Source organism: Oryctolagus cuniculus, chromosome 12 (genome assembly GCF_964237555.1).
Source record: "Oryctolagus cuniculus chromosome 12, mOryCun1.1, whole genome shotgun sequence".
Taxonomy (NCBI): Eukaryota; Metazoa; Chordata; class Mammalia; order Lagomorpha; family Leporidae; genus Oryctolagus; species Oryctolagus cuniculus.
In genome coordinates, this window is record NC_091443.1 from 114,451,483 (window position 1) to 114,475,762 (window position 24,280).

At 38.9% G+C, this 24,280-nt stretch overlaps 1 long non-coding RNA gene across 1 annotated transcript; it reads right to left on the minus strand.

Moving 5' to 3' along the window:
- Positions 1–16,077: 16,077 nt before the first annotated feature.
- LOC103345653 (uncharacterized) lies at positions 16,078–23,322 on the minus strand. Its single transcript, XR_011381163.1, has 3 exons — positions 20,951–23,322; positions 18,692–18,724; positions 16,078–17,619 (listed from the first exon to the last, which is right to left on the minus strand). It is a non-coding gene; the product is annotated as an uncharacterized lncRNA (long non-coding RNA).
- Positions 23,323–24,280: the final 958 nt, after the last annotated feature.

The following is a 24,280-nucleotide window of genomic DNA, read 5'->3' on the forward strand; positions in this document are numbered from 1 at the left end:
GAGAAAATGCATATTTGAAGGACTAAGGCAAGAAATGTTTAAAATAAGCCTGCAATATCTCATTATACCAGAAAATAAGAAAATAATCAAATGACAATGGGGAGATTCAGAGGAACAAAGAGGCTTCTACTGGCTAACCTTGGGAACAATAGGGCATTAAAATAATGTGAAATCACTAGGTTCATACTGATACAGTTTTTTTAAAAGGAGAGAAGGAAAAGTTTTTCCCATAGCATAACACCAACTAATTAACAAAGAAACATTAAAACTAGAAAACAACATTTGGCTTGTATCATTTCATAGATTTAGTCAAAAAGCATCAGTATATAATGGTACTTCAAAAGTTTGTCAAAAACAGAAATAAAAGACAAGTTTATTTTCTGTGCAAAAATTTTGAAGCTTATGATGTTATTCATGATGTACATTTTCCACAAATATTTTGCAGGACATTCATATATATTTACAGAGAGAGAGGGGAGGGAAGGATGAAAGGGATTAGAGACAGTGGGAGGATGCTAAAAAACAAATATGGCAAAATGTTAACTTGGGCCATCTACTGCTTTCCCAGGCCATAGCAGAGATCTGGATTGGAAGTGGAGCAGCCAGGACTTGAACCTGCACCCATATGGGATACCTGCACTGCAGGTGGCAGTTTTACCCCCTATGCCACAGTGGTAGCCCCAAAAATTGCCATTTGTGAAAACATATGGAACTGGAAATGATTATGTTAAGTGAAATAAGTCAGACACAGAAAGACAAATACAACGTTAGATCAATTTTAATATAATCTAGAGAAGGGGTATGGTATGGAGTTATAGAGGAAATAGATGGACCATGTGTTGATAATTATGGAAACTGTTACATAATATAATGAAAAGATTTTAAACAGTCAATTATACATTTTTAAAATAAAAAATCTTACCCTCACTCTTACCATTTTCATATTTCCTACAAACTCATCCCAACAGGTAACTGTTTTATTAGTTGCTTTCTAGTTTCTTTACAAAAACATATGGAAATACAAATATATATTTTTATTTCTCCACTCTTCTTCCAAAAGGTAACAAACCAAACACATTGATGTCACTTTGTTTCCCCCCTCCCCACTTTCATGTATTCTGGACATCTCTCCATACCATTTATACAGGTCTATTTTGTGTGTGTGTGTGTGTGTGTGTGTGTGTGTGTGTGTGAGAGAGAGAGAGAGAGAGAGAGAGAGAGAGAGAGAAAGCTCATAATTTATTCAACCAGTCCCTTACCACTGGAATTTTATTTTGAATCTTGTATTCCTCCAACAATACTACAATAAATACCTTGTATAATTCTATTATTTTTGACCTGTGCAGATTTTGCTCTAGGGCAGATTACCAGAGGGGATTTGATGAATCAAAGATATGCTTGGCAGATTTTACTAGATTTTTTACCCTTTCTCCCACTGATATATGAGAGTGCTTATTTCCTCACAGCCTTGACAACATAATATATTATTGAACTTTTGTGTGGGTTTTTATCCATCTGATAGATGAAATATTTTGTCTCAGTATTTTTTCATTTGCATTTTTTTCTATTCGTGGGCGATATAATTGCTATTTCCACTACCTTTCACACTAGAGGATCAGTATTATCTCCTAACTTATAAGTACCCACCTATGTCTTTGACTTACTTTCCTCCTTACCTCTCCAGAATTCTCTATCCCTTCAATACCTTTAATATCTCCCCTGCTCCATTTCCTTTCTTGCTAAGTTCAAGTATTTATCTTCATTTTTTGGGAAGATGTTACAATCCAACAACATGGTATAAAAGGCAAACCATGAAAAGCATGTTTTCATAATTTGGTTTTTTTTTGTTGTTATAATTTGAATATGAACACTGCCCACCCTTAGAATAGACCACCATCCTCACCTTCTTAGGAATTCCTTCAGCCACATTCAAGGCATACAGAAGCATACGTGGATACATTCCTTTCCATAGATAGATTCAAGTGGCAACATACTGCTCAGTTAAGGTAATGCCAGCTGCTGTAGTAACTTAACCCAAAGTCTCAGTAGTTTCACACAATGAAAGTTTATTTATGCACTCGCATGGCCGTCTGATGGTCAATGGGCAGATTTCCCTGTGGACTTAAGGGGCACGAGTCTGCCATAGTCTAGCATCTCAGTGTTTACTTCAGCATCACATTCACCAGGGTGGCTGCAGGAGGAATGGAAGGAAAAGATGAAACTGTAACTTAATGACCTGGCCCAAAGTCACCAGATCACTCAGCAAATATGCCCTTGGATATAACAGTCTTTTTAGATGTAAGAAAGGCTGGGAAATTTAGTAGCTGGCTGTGTACTTAAAATATGGAAGCATAACATAAATCTTTGGAGCTATTTGCCTCCTAAATGTATATTCTTTACACTGCTTTACTCCGTGGTGTGTTTTTTTTTTATTTTATCTTTGAGATGTTTCCAATAATTCATATAGGGCTGATCCATTTTAAAACCTTCTTCAATGGGGCTGGTGTTGTGGCATAGCGGATTTAAGCTGCCACTTGCAACACCAGCATACCACATGACTGTCAGTTTGAATCCTAGTTGCTCTGCTTCCAATCCAGCTCCCTGCTAATGTGCCTGAGAAGACAGCAGAGGATGGTCCAAGTGCTTGGGCCCCTGCACCCACGTGAGAGACTTGTATGAAGTTCCTGGGTTCTGGCTTCAGTCTGGCCCAGCACTGGCCATTGTGGCTATTTGGGGAGTGAACCACCAGATGGAAGATCTCTCTCTCTCTCTCTCTCTCTCTCCCTCTCTCTAACTCTACCTTTCAAATCAATAAAATAAATCTGTAAAAAATGCTTTTTAACAGCTGCATAATACAGGCATTTCTAGCTGAACTAGACTTTCACCTACTCTACAAGATTGCAATAAATACAGATAATTTTGCTAGAGACAGTTCTGAAGTACTTCATTTTCTGATGGTCCAAGTCCTTGGCCCCTGCAATCATGTGGGAGACCCAGAAGTTCCTGGCTCCGGCTGTTGCAGCCATCTGGGAAATGAACCAGCAGATGGAAGACTCTCTCTCTCTGCCCCTCCTTCCACTGTGTAACTCTGACTTTCAGATAAGTAAATAAATCTGTAAAATGTTTTTATCTTTCATTGAAAAGAGGTTCTATTTATTATCCCTGGTAGGCAATAACTCAGGATGAATGTAGAATTTCTTATGTATATGTTAATACTCTGAATGTACACTATATAGTGCTAAGCACTTTGTCAGTGGACATTACAGAAATAAAGCTGCCTACCGTTGATTTTATATCAGGCTTTTATTAACACATACTTTAAGGGGCTGGCGCTATGGTGCAGTAGATTAATCCTCTGCCTGTGGCACCGGCATCCCACATGGGCTCTGGTTGTAGTCCTGGCTGCTCCTCTTCTGATCGAGCTCTCTGCTATGGCCTGGGAAAGCAGTAGAAGATGGCCCAAGTGCTTGGGCCCCTGCACCCATGTGGGAGACATGGAAGAAGCTCCTGGCTCCTGGCTTCGGATCAGTGCAGCTCCAGCCAATGCGGCCACTGGGGAGTGAACCAATGGAAGGAAGACCTTTCTCTCTGTCTCTCCTTCTCACTGTCTGTAACTCTACCTCTCAAATAAATAAAATCTTAAAAACAAAACAAAACATGTTTTAAAATATTTCTGGGTCATGCATTTTGCATTGTAATTAAAACACCATTTGGATGCCTGTATCTCAGATCCGAGTTCCTTGAGTTCAAGTCCCAGTTTCATTTTTAATACAGTATCCTGCTGACATACATCCTCACAGGCAGCAGATAGTGAATGAAGTACTTGGGTTCCTGCCACCAACATGGCAGAACCAGATTGGGCTCAGACTCCTGGCTTTGGCCTCAGCCAGCTCACAGGCATTTCAAGATTGTAGCAGATGAATGATGTATCTCTCTGTCACTGTTTCTCTGTGTATCTTTGTGTTTCCAATACATAACTAAATAACAGTGTTTAAAATATATTATATTAGGAATTAAAATTTTCTATATGTGCCCAGAAATTAAGTTCTAATTAGAAAGGGAAAAATTTAAGATGTATTTCTTTTTTTCCTTTTTTTTATTTAATAAATGTGAATTTACAAAGTGCAACTTTTGTATTGTTGTGCCCCCCCAACCTCCCTCCCTCCCGCGGCCCTCCCCTCTCCTACTCCCTCTCCCATCCCATCCTTCATCGAGTTTCATTTTCAATTACCTTCATATACTGAAGATCAACTTAGTATACACTAAGCAAGGATTTCAACAGGCTGCACTCACACAACCACACAAGGTATAGGGCATTGTTCGACTAGTAGTGTTGTTTTTAAGTTTCATAGTAAAACACATTAAGGACAGAGATCCTACATGGGGAGCCTGTACCCAGTGACTCCCGTTGTTGATTTAACAATTGACACTCTTATTTATGACATCAGCAATTACCCGAGACTCCTGCCATGAGCTGTCCAGGCTATGGAAGCCCCTTGAGTTCACCAACTCTGAACTTGTTTAGTCAAGGCCATATCACAGTGGAGGTTCCTTCCTCCCTTCAGAGAAAGGCGCCTCCCTCCTTGATGGCCCGTTCCTTCTGCTGGGGTCTTGTTCACCAGGAACTTTCATTTAGATTGCTTTTTGCCACCATGTCATGGCTTTCCATGGCTGTGAGACTCTCATGGACCTTTTAGCCAGATCCAAATGTCCCAAGGGTTGATTCTGAGGCAGGAGTGCTGTTTTGGGCATTTGCCATTCTATGAGTCTGCTGTGTGTCCTGCTTCCCCCGCAGGATCATTCTCTCCCTTTTAATTCTGTCCTTCATTATTTGCTTACACTGGTCTTATTTGTGAAATCTCTTTGACACTTACCCTATCTTTTTGATTGGTTGTGTATTTATACTTATCACTTTACCAAGTGCACTGGCATTGGTACCTGCCTCCTTGGTAAGATTGAGCTGAAATCCCCTGGCACATTTCTAGTTCTATCATTGGAGGTAAGTCCGAGTGAGCATGTGCCGACCTATATATCTCCTCCCTCTCTTATTCCCACTCCTATGTTTAACAGAGATCACTTTTCTGTTAATTTTTAACACCTAAGAATGATTGTGCATTGATTACGGAGTTCAACCAGTGGTCTTATGTAGAACAAACAGAGCAACAACAACAACAACAACAAAAATACTAAAAGGAATAAAATAGTAAGTTCCTCAACAGTCTAGACAAGGGCTGATCATGTCATTGTCTCTCATAGTGTCCATTTCACTTCAATGGGTATCATTTTAGATGCTCGTTTAGTTGCCATCGATCAGGGAGGACATATGATATTTGTCCCTTTTGGACTGGCTTATTTCACTCAGTATGATGTTTTCCAGCTTCCTCCATTTTGTTGTAAATGCCCGGATTTCATTGTTTTTTACTGCTATATAGTGTTCCATAGAGTACATATCCCATAGTTTCTTTATCCAGTCATCCGTTGATGGACATTTAGGTTGATTCCATGTCTTAGCTATTGTGAATTGAGCTGCAACAAATATTGAAGTGCAAATGGCTCTTTTTTTCTCCCCTTTAATTTCATCTGGGTATATTCCAAGGAGTGGGATGGCTGGGTCCTGTGGTAATGCTATATTTAGGTTTCTGAGGACTCTCCAAACTGTCTTCCATAGTGGCTTTACCAGTTTACATTCCCACCAACAGTGGGTTAGTGTCCCTTTTTCCCCACATCCTCACCAGCATCTGTTGTTGGTAGATTTCTGTATGTGAGCCATTCTAACCGGGGTGAGGTGAAACCTCATTGTGGTTTTGATCTGCATTTCCCTGATGGCTAGGGATCCTGAGCATTTTTCATGTGTCTGTTGGCCATTTGGATTTCCTCTTTTGAAAAATGTCTGTTAAGGCCGGCGCCGTGGCTCACTAGGCTAATCCTCTGCCTTGCAGCATCGGCACACTGGGTTCTAGTCCCGGTCAGGGCACCGGATTCTGTCCCGGTTGCCCCTCTTCCAGGCCAGCTCTCTGCTGTGGCCAGGGAGTGCAGTGAAGGATGGCCCAAGTGCTTGGGCTCTGCACCCCATGGGAGACCAGGATAAGCACCTGGCTCCTGCCATCAGATCAGTGCGGTGCGCTGGCCACAGTGTGCCGGCCATGGTGGCCATTGGAGGGTGAACCAACGGCAAAAGGAAGACCTTTCTCTCTGTCTCTCTCTCTCTCTCACTGTCCACTCTGCCTGTCCAAAAAAAAAAAAAAAAAAAAAAATGTCTGTTAAGGTCCTTGGCCCATTTTTTTTATTGGGTTGTTTGTTTTGATTCTGTGGTATTTTTTGATCATTTTATAGATTCTAGTTGTTAATCCTTTATCTGTTGTGTAGTTTGCGAATAACATCTCCCATTCTGTTGGTTGCCTCTTCAATTTCCTGACAGTTTCCTTTGCTGTAAGGAAACTCTTCAATTTGAGGTAATCCCATTTATTTATTTTATCTTTGATTACCCGTGCCTCTGGGGTCTTCTCCAGGAATTCTTCACCTGTTCCAATATCTTGCAGGGTTTCCCCTATGCTCTCAATTAGTTTCATGGTGTCGTGGCGCATCTCTAGTTCTTTGATCCATGTTGAGTGGATTTTTGAGTAAGGTGTAAGGTAGGGGTCTTGCTTCATACTTCAACATGTGGACATCCAGTTTTCCCAGCACCATTTGTTGAAGAGGCTGTCCTTGTTCCAGGGGTTGGTTTTAGCTCCTTTGTCGAATATGAGTTGGTTATAGATATTTGGATTGATCTCTGGTGTTTCTATTCTGTTCCATTGGTCTATCCATCTGTTTTTGTACCAGTACCAGGCTGTTTTGATTATAACTGCCCTGCAATATGTCTTGAAGTCTGGAATTGTGATGCCTCTGGCCTTGTTTTTATTGTAAAGGATTGCTTTAGCTATTCTGGGTCTCCTGTTTCTCCATATGAATTTCAGCATCATTTTTTCTAGGTCTTTGAAGAATGACTTTGGTATTTTGATTGGTATTTTATTGAACTTGTAAATTGCTTTTGGGAGAATGGACATTTTGATGATATTGATTCTTCCAATCCATGAGCATGGCAGGTTTTTCCATTTTTTGTGTCAGCTTCTATTTCTTTTTTAGTGTTTTGTAATTTTCATCATAGAGGTCTTTGACATCCTTGGTTAAATTTATTCCAAGGTACTTTATTGTTTTTGTGGCTATCGTGAATGGGATTGATCTTAGAATTTCTTGCTTGGCCCTGGCATTATCTGTGTATACAAAGGCTGTTGATTTCTGAGTGTTGACTTTGTATGCTGCTACTTTACCAAACTCTTCTATGAGTTCCAATAGTCTCTTATAGGAGTTTATCGGGTCCCCTATATATAGTATCATGTCATCTGCAAATAGGGATAGTTTCACTTCCTCCTTCCCCATTTGTATCCCTTTAATTTCTTTTTCTTGCCTGATGGCCCTGGCTAACACTTCTAGGACTATATTGAATAGCAATGGTGAGAGTGGGCATCCCTGTCTGGTGCCAGTTTTCAATGGAAATGCCTCCAACTTTTCCCCATTCAATATGATGCTGGCCATTGGTTTATCATAGACTGCCTTCATTGTGTTGAGGAATGTTCCTTCTAACCCTAATTTGCTTAGGGTTTTCATCATGAAAGGGTGTTGTATTTTGTCAAATGCTTTCTCTGCATCTATTGAGATAATCATATGATTTTTGTTTCTCAATTTATTAATGTGATGTATTACATTGATTGACTTTCGAATATTGAACCATCCCTGCATACCAGGGATAAATCCCACTTGGTCTGGGTGAATGATCTTTTTGATGTGCAGTTGGATTCAGTTTGCCAGAATTTTGTTGAGTATTTTTGCATCTATGTTCATCAGGGAGATAGGTCTGTAGTTTTCTTTCTCTGTTGTGTCTTTTCCGAGCTTACGAATTAAGGTGATATTGGCTTCGTAGAAAGAATTTGGGAGGATTCCCTCCCTTCCAATTGTTTTGAATAACTTGAGAAGAATGGGGGTTAGTTGTTCTCTAAATGTCTGGTAAAATTTGGCATGAAGCCATCCAGTCCTGGGCTCTTCTTTTTTGGTAGTGCATTTATTACTGATTCAATTTCTTCCATGGTTATGGGTCTGTTTAGATTTTCTATATCTTCATGGCTCAGTTTAGGAAGGTTGTATGTGTCCAGGAATCTATTCATTTCTTCCAGGTTCCCCAATTTGTTAGCACACATCTCTTTGTAGTGGTTTCTGATGATTTTTTTTATTTCTGTTGTGTCTGTTGTTGCATTTCCATTACTATCTTTGATTTTACAGATTTGGGTCTTCTCTCTCCTTTTTTTGGTTAGTTGGGCCAATGGTGTGTCGATTTTGTTTATTTTTTCAAAGAACCAGCTCCTGGTTTTGTTGATCTTTTGTATTGTTTTTTTTTTTTTTTTTTTTTTGGTTTCAATTCTGTTTATTTCTTCTCTAATCTTTAGTATTTCTTTTACCCTGCTGGATTTGGGCTTGATTTGCTGTTGTTTTTCTAAATCCTTGAGGTGCATGGAGATTTCATTTGTTTGGTTCCTTTCCAGCTTCTTGATGTAGGCACCAATTACTATAAACTTTCCTCTTAGCACTGTTTTTTCTGTGTCCCACAGGTTTTGATAGGTTGTGTTATCATTTTCATTTGTTTCTAGAAATCTTTTGATTTCTCTTTTAATTTCTTCGATGACCCACTGTTCATTTAGGATCATGTTGTCCATTCTCCATATGTTTGCATATGGTGTAGAAATTCTTGGGTTGTTGATTTCAAGTTTCACTGCACTATGGTCTGAGAAGCTGCATGGCATAGTTTCAATTTTTTTGAATTTGTTGAGCTTCCCTTCATGTCCTAGCATATGGTCAATCCTAGAGAACATTCCATGTACTGGGGAGAAATATGTGAACTCTGTGGGTGTGGGGTGGAAGGTTCTGAAGATATCTATTAGGTCTATTTGGTCCATAGCGTCAATTAACTCTGTTGTTTCCTTGTTGAATTTCTGACTGGTTGATCTGCCCATTGGTGAGAGTGGGGTGTTGAAGTCCCCTGTTACTATTGTATTTGAATCTATATCTCCCTTTAAATCCTTTAGTAATTCTTTCAGGTAGCCAGGCACCCTGTAATTAGGTGCGTATACATTTATAATAGTAATGTCTTCTTGTTGGGTAGATCCTTTAATCATTATATAGTGCCCTTCTCTGTCTCTTTTAATAGTTTTTATGTGAAAGTCTATTTTATCTGATATTAGGCTGGCCACACCAGCTCTTTTTTGATTTCTGTTAGCTTGGAGTCTCTTTTTCCATCCTTTCACTTTCAGTCTGCGTGCATCTTTGCTGATAAGGTGTCTCCTGAAGGCAGCGTATAGATGGATTCTCTTTCTTGATCCAAACAGTTAGTCTCTGTCTCTTGGTAGTAGAATTAAGACCATTCACATTCAGTGTGATTATTGTTAAGTACTGTCTTTTCTCATTCATGTTTCCTTAAACAAGCTGTTTATGTATTTTGAACTTTGTTTGTAGGTTACTCTACATTCACTTTTTTTGTAGTGAAGTTTTTGTTTTTGTATTTCTGTGTGCAGCACATCTTTGAGCAAGTGTTGTAGGGTTGGAAGCATGGATACAAATTCTTTCAGTTTCTGTTTGTCTTGGAAGATCTTTATTTCCCTTTCATTCATAAATGATAGCTTTGCAGGGTAGAGTATTCTAGGTTGGCATTGTTTGTCTTTTAAAACTTGAAATATATCATGCCATTATCTCCTTGCCTGTAGTGTTTGCAATGAGAAGTCTGGGGTGAGTCTGATTAACTTACCCCTGTATGTGATTTGTCATTTTTCTCTGGCACATTTTAGGATTTGTTCTTTGTGTGTCACTGAGCTGAGTGTTGCCACAATGTGTCGTGGTGAATTTCTCTTCTGGTCTACCCTGTACGGAGTCCTGGCTACCTGTTGAATTTGCCTGTTGTTATCCAGCTGCCTTTGTTTGAAGTTTTCTAGTCTTTCTTTCTTTCTTTCTTTCTTTCTTTCTTTCTTTCTTTCTTGACAGGCAGAGTGGACAGTGAGAGAGAGAGACAGAGAGAAAGGTCTTCCTTTTGCTGTTGGTTCACCCTCCAATGGCCACCACAGTCGGCACGCTGTGGCCGGCGCACCATGCTGATCCGATGGCAGGAGCTAGGTGCTTCTCCTGGTCTCCTATGGGATGCAGGGCCCAAGCACTTGGGCCATCCTCCACTGCACTCCCTGGCCACAGCAGAGAGCTGGCCTGGAAGAGGGGCTACTGGGACAGAATCTGATGCCCCGACCAGGACTAGAACCCAGTGTGCCGGTGCTGCAAGGTGGAGGATTAGCCTAGTGAGCTGCGGTGCTGGCTCCTGATATTATTTCATTGAAAACACCTTCCAATCCAATCTCTCTTTCCACCCCCTCAGGGACTCCTATTATCCAAACATTACACCATTTGATTGAATCTTGTAGGTCTCTGACCATATTTTTTAATTTTTTAATTTCTTCTTCCTGTGTTTGACTGACTGTATTATTTCTGGAAGTTTGTCTTTGCATTCTGATATTCGGTCTTCTATTTCATCTGTTCGATTTCTGAGGGATTCCATGGTGTTTTTTATATGGTCAATTGAGTTTTTCATTTCCAGTATTTCATTCTGGCTTCTCTTTAGGATCTCTAATCCTCGGGCTTGTTTTTCGTTCAGCTCTCGACACTGTTTCTCATTATTTCTAAGTAATCTGATTATTAATTTTCGGAATTCTTTTTCTGACATGCTTTCAATTTCTTCTTCTTCAGCCTCTGTTATGGTTCGTTTAGCCTACTCCATTGGCGAGTTTATATGTTCTTCCATATTCTTATTGTGGGTTTTTTTTTTTTTGGCATTCCATTTTTTGGCAGCCCTCCCTCACTGCCCGCCCCTGCATGAGGAGTGTCGTGTGGCTCCACTCCACCTTTGGGCTTCACCTCCGAAGGTTAATGTGGAGGCAGAGGCAGCTCTCCTTTAAGCCCGAATGTAAACAAACAAGATGGCTGCTTCCTGCCCACTGCAGCTCCGATTTGGGGGAGGGTAGAGGCAGAAAGGGTTCCTAGCTTGTTTAGTCCCTCAATTAGTCCCCCTGAACCACACACTCTTTCCGCAGGCGCTACTCACTCTGTTCGTTTTCTATTTCCTCCCCCACTCAGTCGTGCGTGTCTCAGTGTCCGTCCCAGGGTGGGTTGGGGGAGAGGCAGCGGCTGCTGTTGCAGAGGTGCTGGGTGAGTGCCCTGTCTCACCTCGGCTTCCAGCGCTGGTGCATACACACTCCTGCTGGTGTCCTGTGCTTCAGGTGTCTGTGTCCTCCTCGCAGGTCCACCCTGTCTCCCAAGTTTCGGAAGAGCTTCCCTTTCCCTGAAACTACAAATTCTCACCCCTCTTTGAACCTTCCCTTCCTGGACCATCGGTGTGCTCCCTCCCCATTCCGCCATCTTCAACCCGGTACTATGAGAGAGATGTATTTCCAAACTACATTTGTGCCGTGAAACAACAAAACTAGAAAATCATAATCTTTGTTTCAACTGTGTAAAATATAGCATAATACAAATGGTCCAGATGGTAATAGAATAATTAATTAACAGTTTGTCACCTGTTACAAACCACAACTGAAGTCTCTATGTGTGTGTATACTAGATGGGATTCCTGGTTCCTGGCTTTGGAGTGGCCCAGAACCTGCCATTGTGGTCATCTCAGGAGTGAAACAAATGGATGATCTCTTTCTCTGTCTCTTCCTCTGCCTTTCTCTGTTACTCTGCCTTTCAGATAATTAAATAAATCTTTAAAAATAAATCCATGAGCATATTAATATATTTTAAAATATGTATCATTAAAAATTTCACTTAATAAATACTTCTCAGGCTAAATGATACAAAACAAAATGAAATTCTACCTAAAAAAAGATTCTGTAATCCAACTGGAAAAAATTGTATCAATTATGGTACTGGGAATGAGCTAAGGTGCAGATTATTTTAAGTGCTGGTGATTCCCTACAGTTTTATATCTTCACTAGAATACACAGGAGATATGTTAGCAATGTGTGGTTTAACTTTCCCCTGTAGGAAGGGGAAAATATCAAAATAATTTGTAATAACAGGCCCACTTTTTTATAGCTAACAGATACTTGGTACATACTAATTAGTAGTTATATCATAGCTAAGAATAGAACCTTCTGACATGAAATCATCGAGCATTCTCAATTCACATTCTTCTATAGTTTCTGTCTTAATCAGTTCTCAAGCCCAAATCATTGACTGTAAGTTGATCATTGTGAGCTTCATATTTTACATTTCTATTTATCCAAATAGTAAACCAAGATATCATGAATAAAAGTTGTATAATTAAGATAGGAAGCAATAATTTAAAAACCAATGTCCATGACTTTAGTATAAAATAAAATGGAACCTTTGTATAAGTCATTTAATTTACTGTGTCTATAATTAAAGTACTTTGAATAAAATTAAATAATACTAGCACATCAGCAGATAACTTAAAGCTAAAGCTATTATAATAGATCAAGGAAGTTATTAGAATGGTATTTTCAAAGTCAGGATAATTCCTTTATTATTGCAAGATAATTACCATATGCCTTCAATCTTCCTTTAAATCTCAATTATCTCCTGTACCAACCTCTGTGAATAAGAATTATCCCAAACTTTTACCTGAAGTTTAAAAAATAATCTTGAAATTTAGATGATTCTAAGAAGGAAGAAAATATTTCTATTGTTTCATGAATTTCTAATAGTTCCAATATATCAAAAAGATATGCTAGGGCAGAGAAAAAATGCATTATTACCTGTCTCTTAAGTTAGACATGTTCTATCCTTTACGGGTGAACAATTATGGAATAAAATGTTAAGGGATATGTACAAAATGCAATGCAAGAGCTGACCAGATCAGAAACCTTGCAGTTTAATGTCAATTTTGCTAGATAAGGGAAAAAAATTCAGTCATTCCAGGTTATCTTACTCCAACTAAAAATACTGTGGAGGCTGGTGCCATGGCTCACTAGGCTAATCCTCCGCCTGTGGCACCGGTACTCCAGGTGCTAGTCCTGGTTGGGGTGCCAGTTCTGTCCTGGTGGCTCCTCTTGTAGTCCAGCTCTCTGCTGTGGCCTGGAAAGGCAGTGGAGGATGGCCCAAGTGCTTGGGCCCTGCTCCCACATGGGAGACCAGGAAGAAGCACCTGGCTCCTGGCTTCAGTTTGGCTCATTTGGTAGCAGCCATTTGGGGGCTGAACCAATGGAAGGAAGACCTTTCTCTCTGTCTCTCTCTCACTGTCTAACTCTGCCTGTCAAAAAAAAAAATACTGTGGTGGAAAGAGACTATATAGATTTTAAAATTATTTTTGATCAAAATCATTTTGCATTGCCAATTTTTATCTAGTGTACAACTGGATTTTCATATAACGTATTTCAGTAATTGCTCTATAAATAAATTTTATTTAATATTTGTATATAGTGAGGCTGACACTATGCCATAATGGCTTAAAGTGCCACCTGACATGTTGGCATCCCATATAGCTGCCTGTTTGTGTTCTATCTGTTCCAATTCCAATCCAACTCCCTACTAACGTGCCTGGAAATGATGCCCCAAGTGCTTCAGCCCCTTCCTCCCATATAGGAGACCCAGGACAAACTCATGGCTCCTTGCTTCAGCCTGCCTGAACCCTGACCATTGTAGTAATTTGGGGATTGAACCACTGAATGGGAGATCTCTCTTCTGTCTGTCTCTGTCTCTCCTCTCTCTGCAAGTCTGCTTTTCCAATCAACATTTTTTTAAAAGGTGTATATAGTGTCACAATATTTTACATCGTTTATTCTTGTGTAGCTTCTTTCATAGGCAGATGCCAATAGTTCCATAAGAGTCCACAGAAATGACTAACACAAAATATGCCAACAAACTGGAAAATCTGGAAGAAATGGATAGCTGTCTGGAAACATACCATCTACCCAAACTGAGACATAAAGACATAGAAAAGCTAAGCAGACCAAAAACCAAGATGAAGACTGAATCAGTAATAAAAACCCTCCCAACAAGAAAAGCCCAGCACCAAATGACTTCACTGTTCAATTCTACCAGACTTCTAAAGAATTAATTGTATTCTGCTCAAACTATTCAAAACAACTGAAAGGGAGGGAATCCTCCCCAACTCCTATGAGGCCAGAATCATCTTAATTTCAAGTAACTCAACAACAAAACAAAGAAACCAGTTAATAAATGTGCAAAGGACTTGAATAGGCTTTTTTTTTAAAGATAAAATTCAAATGGCCAACAAATACATGAAAAAATGCTCAGAATCACTAGCCATCATGGAAACGTGAATTAAAAACCAGAATGAAGTTTCCCCTCATCCCAGCTAGAATAGCAACCACATAGAAATCAACAAAACATAAATGCTGGTTAGGATGTTGGGAAAATGTTCCCTAATATACAATTTTTGGGAACATAAACTAATATGGACATTGTGGAAGACACTATGGAGATTCCTCAGAATCTGAAAATAGATCTACTATATGACTAGCAATCCCACTTATCGGAATTTATCCAAATGAAATGAAATCAGCATATGGAAAAATTTATGTGTACCCAAAAGTTTATTTCGGCTCAATTCACAATAGCTTAGTTATGGAATCAACCAATGCTGGATAAACAAAGTATTGTATATATACATAATGGAATACTAATCAGCAATAAAAAAGGAATGAAATCTTACTTTTATGAAAGATTTGGAACAGGTTTTTAACACTTTTATTTTTAAAGATTTATTTATTTGCTCTTTTTTTAAAGATTTATTTTATTTACTTGAAAGACAGAGTCACAGAGAAAAATAGAGACAGAGGTTGTACATCTGCTGGTTCACTCTCCAGATGGCCACAATGGCTAGAGCTGTGCCGATCCAAAGCCAGGAGCCAGGAGCTTCTTCCAGATCTCCCATGTGGGTACAGGGGCCCAAGCACTTGGGCCATCTTCTATTGCTTTCCCAGGCAATAGCACAGAGCTGGATTGGAAGAGGAGCAGCCAGGACTACAATGGGCACCTATATGGGATGCTGGCACTTCAGGCCAGGACTTTAACCCACTGTTCTACAGTGCCGGCCCCAGGATTTATTTATTTATGAGACAGAAAGAGCTACAGAGAGAAAGAAGAGACACACAGAGATCTTCCATCTATTGTTTCACTTCCCAGATGGCTACATATCTGAGACTGGGACAGGCTGAAGCTAGCATCCAAAAGATTCTTATGGGTCTCCCACAGGGGTAGCAGGGGCCCAGAGACATGGACCATTTTCCATTATTTTGGAAATATATTTTAAAAATAATTACATAATATTTATTTTAAATAAGTTCACACAATGCCTAGATATAAAATGCATTGTATTCTTCTGTCAGATTATAACTTCCTCACACACACAAACAGCACCTTGCTTATAGCATGGGATTAAGGTAATCACAAGATCTCTGGCATGATTTGCCCACCTTCAGTCTCCAACCTTCAATGCCACTGCAGAGAACTCTTTCTTAAAAGGTAAATCTTATCCAGTCACATACTTCTTTACAATTCCATCAATAGCATTTAGATTAAAATACAAATTCCTGAGTTTGGCATACTAGATCCTCTAATATCTTACTCTTTCTAATCTATCTCCTATTTTCATAGAACTATGTGGCTTGAGCTATGCTGAACCGTATGTACATGGATTGTGTACTTCATTCTGCTGTCCTGAGGTGTGGGACTATATGGCCCACTTTGCACAGTGTGTCCATCTTTTTCTTAGTGAATTGCACTTCATTCTTAAAGACCAGTCTAGACATTACTTTCTTCTAAGAAGCCTTTCCTGACCGGAGACTAGTTAGGGTGACTCTTTTGTACTCTAAGAGCAAAAAGATGTTTGAGTACTTATCATAAGATACCATCAGTTTTGAAGCCTCCAAGAGGATTATTTTCTTGCTCAGTGGCCTCAGCAGATGGCATATGGCAGTAATTAAGGCATGTTAAATAAATCATATAAAGAATTGAGATATCAAGGATTAGAACTGCAAATACACAATAAAACACTTTCAACTAAACCTTACATGGTAGACTATGAAAAATATCTGAAAGGAAATAAGCTACAGAACTATCTAAATGTTTATGTAAATTATCTTTAAGTTTTTGTTTTTTATTCTTAAGCATAGTTTCCGTAGGTAAAAACAAACATAAGGTGATTTTTTTGAAAATTAATTAAAGATGAAACAAGAGAATAACTACAAATTTTAGTAAATAGAATACAGCGCTTTGATAAAACAGAGGCCATAGAAATTAATGTACAATGCAATCATATTTATGCACATAACATGAAGCAAATTACTTAAATTCACTACTTCTCAGTTAGATGCTATTCTTCTAATCCTAACTTCTATGAAAGTAGCAAACAAGTAGGAAACTAGTTAGAATAGTAAAATATTACAAATATCTACACACATACTATTATGAACTATGATCTTGAGCAAGAAATATTGCTGCCAATTTTGAAAGCATTTCAGATAATGCTTAATTTCCAGAATTAAGTACTATTAAATAGAAAGAGAAAATAAAACATCTATAAGGAGCACAACTATGTGATTCTACCTGAAAATGATCTCATTATAGTTGGATATCTATAAATTTCAAATGGTGAAAATACTAGAAAGGGAATTATAAAAAAGAACACCTCTGGATCTCCAGAGCACTTTTCAATGAGGTGCAGAGTTGACTAGACATAGTAAATAAGGTTAATGCCAAAATTTCACTTTAATAGGTTATTTTCCAAGCAGAAAGGGATTCTGTAAACAGTTAAAAGTGAACACACACACACACACACACCTGTTTATAAATTCTATGTAGGGTTGTCATATGGCTAACCCACTGTAGGGGACTATGTAGAACCTGAGATCCGTTGTTGGAGGATGTCCAAACATCAGTCAGTATAGGTCACATCATCTATTTAAACCAATTCTCTGGAGATAAATGTGTTGAAAATAGTGTCTCATCTTTGATAGTGCAGTCCTCTATGAGGACTTTCTTTGTCTAGCTCTCCTGAGAGCAAATCTCTAAATCTTCTGTTAGAATGAAGAATCAGCAATCATGTTGTTGAATAAGGTTGTTGAAAGGAATAAGAGTTTATGCTCCTTAAATCCAAGCACTCACCACAGCCCTCACAAATTTGGATCAAACATTCTAAATTAATTATAGAATTCTGTTTAGCTGTTCCTCCCAACATCCAAAACTATTAACATCTCCTGACTTCTGTTTGTTTCTTTCCTCTTCTCTCTGCTCCAGCACAATATGGCTTCTTAAATGTCCTAATGCTAATCTCTACAGGTATAGGGGAGGTAGCTAGAGGAAATGCACTTATTTATCCCAATTCATTTAACCTAAGGGTATAGTATTTTTATTTTTATGTTTTACAATTGTTATAACTTAAAATATTAATTATATATTTAGTAGTGTTCTACCAAAGCTAATGACATTAAATACAGACTTCTGTTAGAAATTTCCCATTTCTTCTTCCAGCATCAGTAAAATGGTGTCAGGCTTCAAAGATGGAGGCTGGGTAAAGAAGAGGAAAGAAAACAGAAAAAAGAAAGAAAACAGAGTCTTTGAATAATTTGTTCCATATTTATTTATTCTTTCAAAAATATACCTACATCTTATGCTTCCAAATACGTATATTTGGCACGACTTGTTATGATATTATGATTTTTCTATCCATTGCTGGAATCTTTATAATTAAATATGCCATTTAAGAAAACTTGCAAAAAGTATTTTTGTTTTCTTTAGGTTTAAAGATTTATTTATTTGAAAGGCAGAGTTACAGAAGGAGAAGAAGGAGAAGGAGAAGGAAAAGAGAGAGAGAGCGTGCTCCCATCTGCTGATTCACTTCCTAGATGACTGTAACACCCAAGGCTGGGCCAGGCTTAAGCTAAGAGCCAGGAACTTCTGGGTGCCACATGGGTGGCAGGGTCTCATGAACTTGGGTCATCTTCTGCTACTTTCTAGATGCATTGTCAGGGATCTGGATCAGAAGTGGGGCAGCTGAGGCACAAACCAGCATCCATATAGGATGATGGCATTGCAGGTGGTGGCTTAACTAGCTATACCAAATGCCAGATCCTCAATTTTATTTTTAAAAAATAGTTAAATATCCCATTGGTTCTAATGTATGGTAATATTAAGTAGGAACAGCAAAGAATACCTAATGATTTCCAGAATTTACAAGGCTGAGAAAATTTTGATTGATGTAATTAAAAGTTTTTCTATGAGACTTCCAAGAAAACATGAGAAAAACTCCATTTTATTACACACTAATTTTTCCATATTAGGTATGACACTTTCCTGAATTTGATAAATAATGAAATACTTTCTCTGAGATTTTGAGTACGGAAATTAAAACAAATATTATTTCATCATTAAATGTCTTCAATTTAAAAAAGCTGTAATAGTATATAATTATTATCACTTAGTTTGCCAAATAATTAAATCAAAGTGATAAAAGTGTAAATATCTTCAATATTGAATATAACTTATGTATGAGCTCTGAAAGAAATCCTATTTTTTTCAATTTAAAAATATCCTAATATACTATAATTCATTGGGAAATTATTCTGTTGAGTATTCTTACCTAATACTGCCTTAAATGGTAATCCTATGGTCACTGTAAAAAACAAACCATTATCATTATTGATAGAACACAGAAAAAGCCTTTAAAATATCATCACTTAAAACATTATAAGAGCTAAAATATGATATAACATCTTATCTTAAAACCCAATTGAATTAATACGATTCAAAATTTTCAAATATTCAGATATTTCATACTGCCAAGTAAATAACCAAATTAATTGGCATGTTTATGTGGTGCTGGCATCACAGGCAGTGGTTGAACATGTTGAGCCACAATGTCAGCTCCAAACTGCAAATAATTTTCTTTATATTGAACCCTGGAAATGATTAAGAATCTGTTAGTTCTCACTCTGTCTCTCCTTCTCTCTGTCAGCCTCCTTTCAACTAAATAAATCTCTAAGGAAAATGAGATCAGTGCTGTGGTACTGGTGTGGTGAGCTACTACCTCTAAGTCTCAGCTACTCCACTTCTATTCCAGCTCCCTGCTAATGTGCCTGGGGAAGCAGTGGAAAATGACTTAAATACTTTTGCTCCTATCACCCCATGGGTGACCCAGATCATTGAGTTTCTGGCTCCTGGTTTCAGTCTGGCTCAACCTAACTGTTGCAGCCATTTGAGGATGGATGGATGATGGATGATCAGTTTTTCTCTCTCCCTTCCTCCCTTCCCATCATTCTGCTATTCAAATAGATAGAATAAAACTTTTTATTTTTAATTTTATTAGAGAGAGAGAGAGAGAGAGAGAGAGAGAGAGACTCCATCTACTGGTTCATTACCCAAATAGCTTCAATGGACAGAGCTGGGCCTGTCTGAAGCTAGGAGCCAGCAGCTTCTTCTGTGCACAGGGGACCAAGTACATTATTTATAGAAATAAACTAGGCAATAAGCTTTAAAATGCAAACTGACATTAAGAAGTCTAATATGAAATTTATATGTTCATGAAAATACTCTAAATTTTCTTACCATTAACTTTATACTCAATAAAATATTTTGACCTCATATTAAAAATAAATGTATAAATGTTATTATTTTTTGTTTTGTTTTGTTTTCTTTTTTAACTTTTATTTGATGAATATAAATTTCCAAAGTACAGAATATGGATGACAATGGCTTCCCCCCCATAACGTCCCTCCAAACCGCAACCCTCCCCTTATCCAATCCCTCTCCCCTTCCATTCACATCAAGATTCATTTTCGATTCTCTTTATATACAGAAGATCAGTTTAGCATACATTAAGTAAAGATTTCAACAGTTTGCTCCCACACAGAAACATAAAGTGAAAAATACTGTTTGAGTACTAGTTATAGCATTAAATCTCAATGTACAGCACACTAAGGACAAAGATCCTACATGAGGAGTAAGTGCACAGTGACTCCTGTTGTTGACTTAACAAATTGACACTCTTGTTTATGGCATCAGTAATCACCCTAGGCTCTTGTCATGAGCTGCCAAGGCTATGGAAGCCCCCTGAGTTCACTGACTCTGATCATATTTAGACAAGGCCATGGTCAAAGTGGAAGTTCTCTCCTCCCTTCAGAGAAAGGTACCTCCTTCTTTGATGACCCATTCTTTCCACTGGGATCTCACTCACGGAGATCTTTCATTTAGGTTTTTTTTTCCCCCAGAGTGTCTTAGCTTTCCATGCCTGAAATACTCTCATAGGCATTTCAGCCGGATCCGCATGCCTTAAGGGCTGATTCTGAGGCCAGAGTGCTGTTAGGACATTTGCCATTCTATGGGTCTGCTGTGTATCTCACTTCCCATGTTGGACCATTCTCTCCCTTTTTGATTCTATCAGCTAGTATTTGCAGACACTATTCTTGTTTATGTGATCCCTTTGGTTCTTAGTCCTATCATTATGATCAATTGTGAACAGAAATTGATCAGTGGGACTAGTGAGATGGCATTGGTACATGCCACCTCGATGGGATTGAATTCGAATCCCCTGGTATGTTTCTAACTCTACTGTTTGAGGTAAGTCAGCTTGAGCATGTCCCGAATTGCACATCTCTTTCCTCTCTTATTCCCACTCTTATATTTAACAGCAATCACTTTTCAGTTAAGTTTCAGCACTTAAGAAGAATTGTGTATTGCTGTATTATAAGATCCCTCTAATTCTAAATGCCTGTGACTCTTAAATCATTAGCATTTATTGACTTCTTTTCACCTAAGAAAGCATCATAATTTACACTTACTTGACTTTTATGTATCAATATATGCTTTTGCAAGAGTCATATAATGTATGTAGGGTATATACCTTGCTTCCAGTAAAGTTGCCATGCTCAGTCCTGTAAGCTGTGAACAAGACAGTTTCAGTTCTTCAGCATTACACACAACTGTAAATTCCAGCAGCGTAACAGAAGTATTATCAGTATATACAAAGGAAGATAGAGATTTACAAAATTTTTAGAAAGGCATTAGTATAGTAAATAAATATATTTCTTTCTAAAGTTATAACATTTGAATATTTAGAGCAGGAAAACTAAACAAGTCCTTGCCAATAATAACCTATATTGGGGCCTATATAGAACTCATTTTCCATCTTATGATACTAAAAGAATTGGGGTTATAAGGAAAAAATGAAGTCACACATGCAGAAATTTTAACCAAAACAGAATATAGATAGTGTATTTGTGTCATCTATAATCAAACACATAAGAACATACTATATTCCAGTAAATGATTTCTGAATATTTTTAAGTTTTATTGATGAGGGAATTTCCTTTTCATTGTACAGCAGTTATTCCCCTTTCCATAAAAGTGAAAATGATATTTCTCTTTCTTTTAAGATTTATTCTATTTATTTGAAAGACAGGGACACAGAGAGAGGTAGAGACAGAGAGAGAGGTCTTCCATCCGTTGGCTCACTCCCCAGATGACCACAATGGCCAGAGCTGTGCCAATCCAAAGCCAGGAGACAGGAGCCTCCTACGGGTCTCCCATGTGGGTACAGGGGCCTAAGGACTTGGACCATCCTCCACTGCCATCTCAGGCCACAGCAGAGAGCTGGATCAGAAGAAGAGAAGCTGGGACTAGAACCTATGCCTATATGGGATGTCGGCGCTCCAGGCCAGGGTGTCAACCCATTGAGCCACAGCGCCAACCCTCCAAAATGATGTTTCTTTAAATTAAAAGAAATGGATGAAGTAATTCTGTAAAATATGTGAATTTTAATTGATCCATCAGAATTTATTGATATACAGACACACAGAAAATAAGTGCTTTTACATCTTATCATACAGATCATGATAGTACAGCACCTGATATACTGTGCAGAAGATTCTACAGTTACTTACAGTCCCAGTAACTTTACATATGGAATAATCTGCTTGTTTAGAGAATTTCCCAGAATCTTTTACCTACACAGCATTTAACATTAGCTTCTTGAACCCCTCCACTTTTCGTCTTACTTACTCTGAGTCCCAATCAATACAGGAAAATGGCTGTGGAATCACTCTTTTGCTGAGTAATGGGAAGATGAAGAAATTAATGAGGAAAGAGAATTGTACAGCAAAGACCAAGACAAACCACAGGAGGTCAGGAAAGTCATCTGACCAAGTGAACTACATGCTCTGTCTTTTAATGCTTTTCTTTTCTTGCTTAAAAAGAGATCAGGGCTATTGCTATCTTTGATAACTAAGGAGAAGATAACCACAATGCTCAAGAAAAGTGAGTCAATAAGACACCAGAGCTAAGAAAAAATCCCAGAAAATAAAAAATAGAAAAAATCACCATGCACTCCCTTCACAGTTCCTGAAATAACAATGAAATAGAGCAAATATAAAATTAGAATATAAGGCCGGCACTGCGGCTCAATAGGCTAATTCTCCACCTGTGGTGCCAGCACACGGGGATCTAGTCCCAGTCCAGGAGCTGGATTTCTGTCCTGCTTGCACCTCTTCCAGTCCAGTTCTCTGCTGTGGCCCGGGAGTGCAGTGGAGGATCACCCAAGCCCTTGGGCCCTGCACCTGCATGGGAGACCAGGAGAAGCACCTGGCTCCTGGCTTCGGATCAGCGTGGTGCGCCGGCCGCAGTGCGCTGGCTGCGGCGGCTGTTGGAAGGTGAACCAACGGCAAAAAGGAAGTCCTTTCTGTCTGTCTCTCTCTCTCTCACAATGTCCACTCTGCCTGTAAAACAAACAAAAACAAACAAAAAATTAGAATATAAAAAAACCTCATGGCAGTGTAAGGAATTTTAACCTTTTTTTTTCCGTTTTTAAAATATAACATTTATTGCTTTAGATGGTTTGATACAGAACAGCTTTCTTTTCATTCTGAATCTGGAAGTTCTATACAACTGAATACAAAGAGGAACAAAAAGTACCAAAACCAAACTTGTGATTCTCTGTTCATGTGGCATAAACCAGTTTTGTACATAACGTGTAGCAGCAGTTTTTTAAGTTCCCTTTAGAAAAATATGAATTCTACACATTTATTATTGTTTCCTGTTTAATGCATGGGCTGAAATCAATAGGATCAACTTCCTTCTTGAAGAGAGAGGGGAGAGGAAAGAGACGAACGTCTGACGAATCTTTCTGAATGGGCAACCGAGCTGCGTGCGAGACCGCCCTGGGGACTTCGCTCTCACAGCCAGACGCTTCCTCCTGTAGTGATTGACTCTCAGCATCGTGTCCATTAATCAGAGAGAAAAAACAAAAAACAAAAAACAAACAAACAAAAAAAAACTTGCACCTCAAAAAACTTTTCAGAAGATCCATATATATACACACACACATATATATATATATATTTTTTTTTGTAAAAGCCTTGAGAGAAGGAGAGAGAGAATAATCAAACAAAATGTATGGAAACAAATTAGCTGGACATGCAAAGCAAGCTACGATTCACCCAGAGTTTAAACAAATCACAAACTTCACAGTTTAATACTCGGGGAGGGGACGAGAACAACGAACAAGTAATACATCTCTCAACCTCACTAATAAAATGTGGCAAGACCATATACGGGGGCGGGGGCACAGATCAAGGCTAAATAAAGCTTTAACTCCATAGTGATTACTGCGGCGGCAGCCCCGGCCCCGCGGCTTGCTGGGAGCGATTCCTGCTACATCTCACCGCGGCCTGGTTAGTCACGGCTCCTCCCCACAGCACTGCGGGTCTGGCGTGGAGAGTCGGAGAGAGAGACAGAACACAAGGAACCCCAAATAACAACGAAAAGAAAAACTGTAGTAACAATAGAGAGAGACCACAAGGGCTGCGGGAACTGGTTTCACATAAACAGACCAAGGGGCCAGCGGCTGTCACCTGCACTTGCCTCCACGGAAAATGGAAGCCCGTTTGGGAACTGGCTCGTGCCTCCCCGTTACAGGTCAAAGCCAGCTCTGCCTCCCTTGTTAGCCTTCTGCACGCCCAGACTATGCTTTCCATCCTCTAAGTGTCTCCACCTCCCTCAGGGCCCCTGCCACCAGACCAACCCGTGAGCAAGGGGGAGAGGGACACGCGTGCTTTCACGTGCATGGACACAAGCACAGGAGGGGCGCCTGGAACCAGGAGGGGCTGGAGGGGGCGGGCAGGAGGCAGCATATATATATAACATAAGTGATTAAAAATATCTAAACAGAGAAGACAGT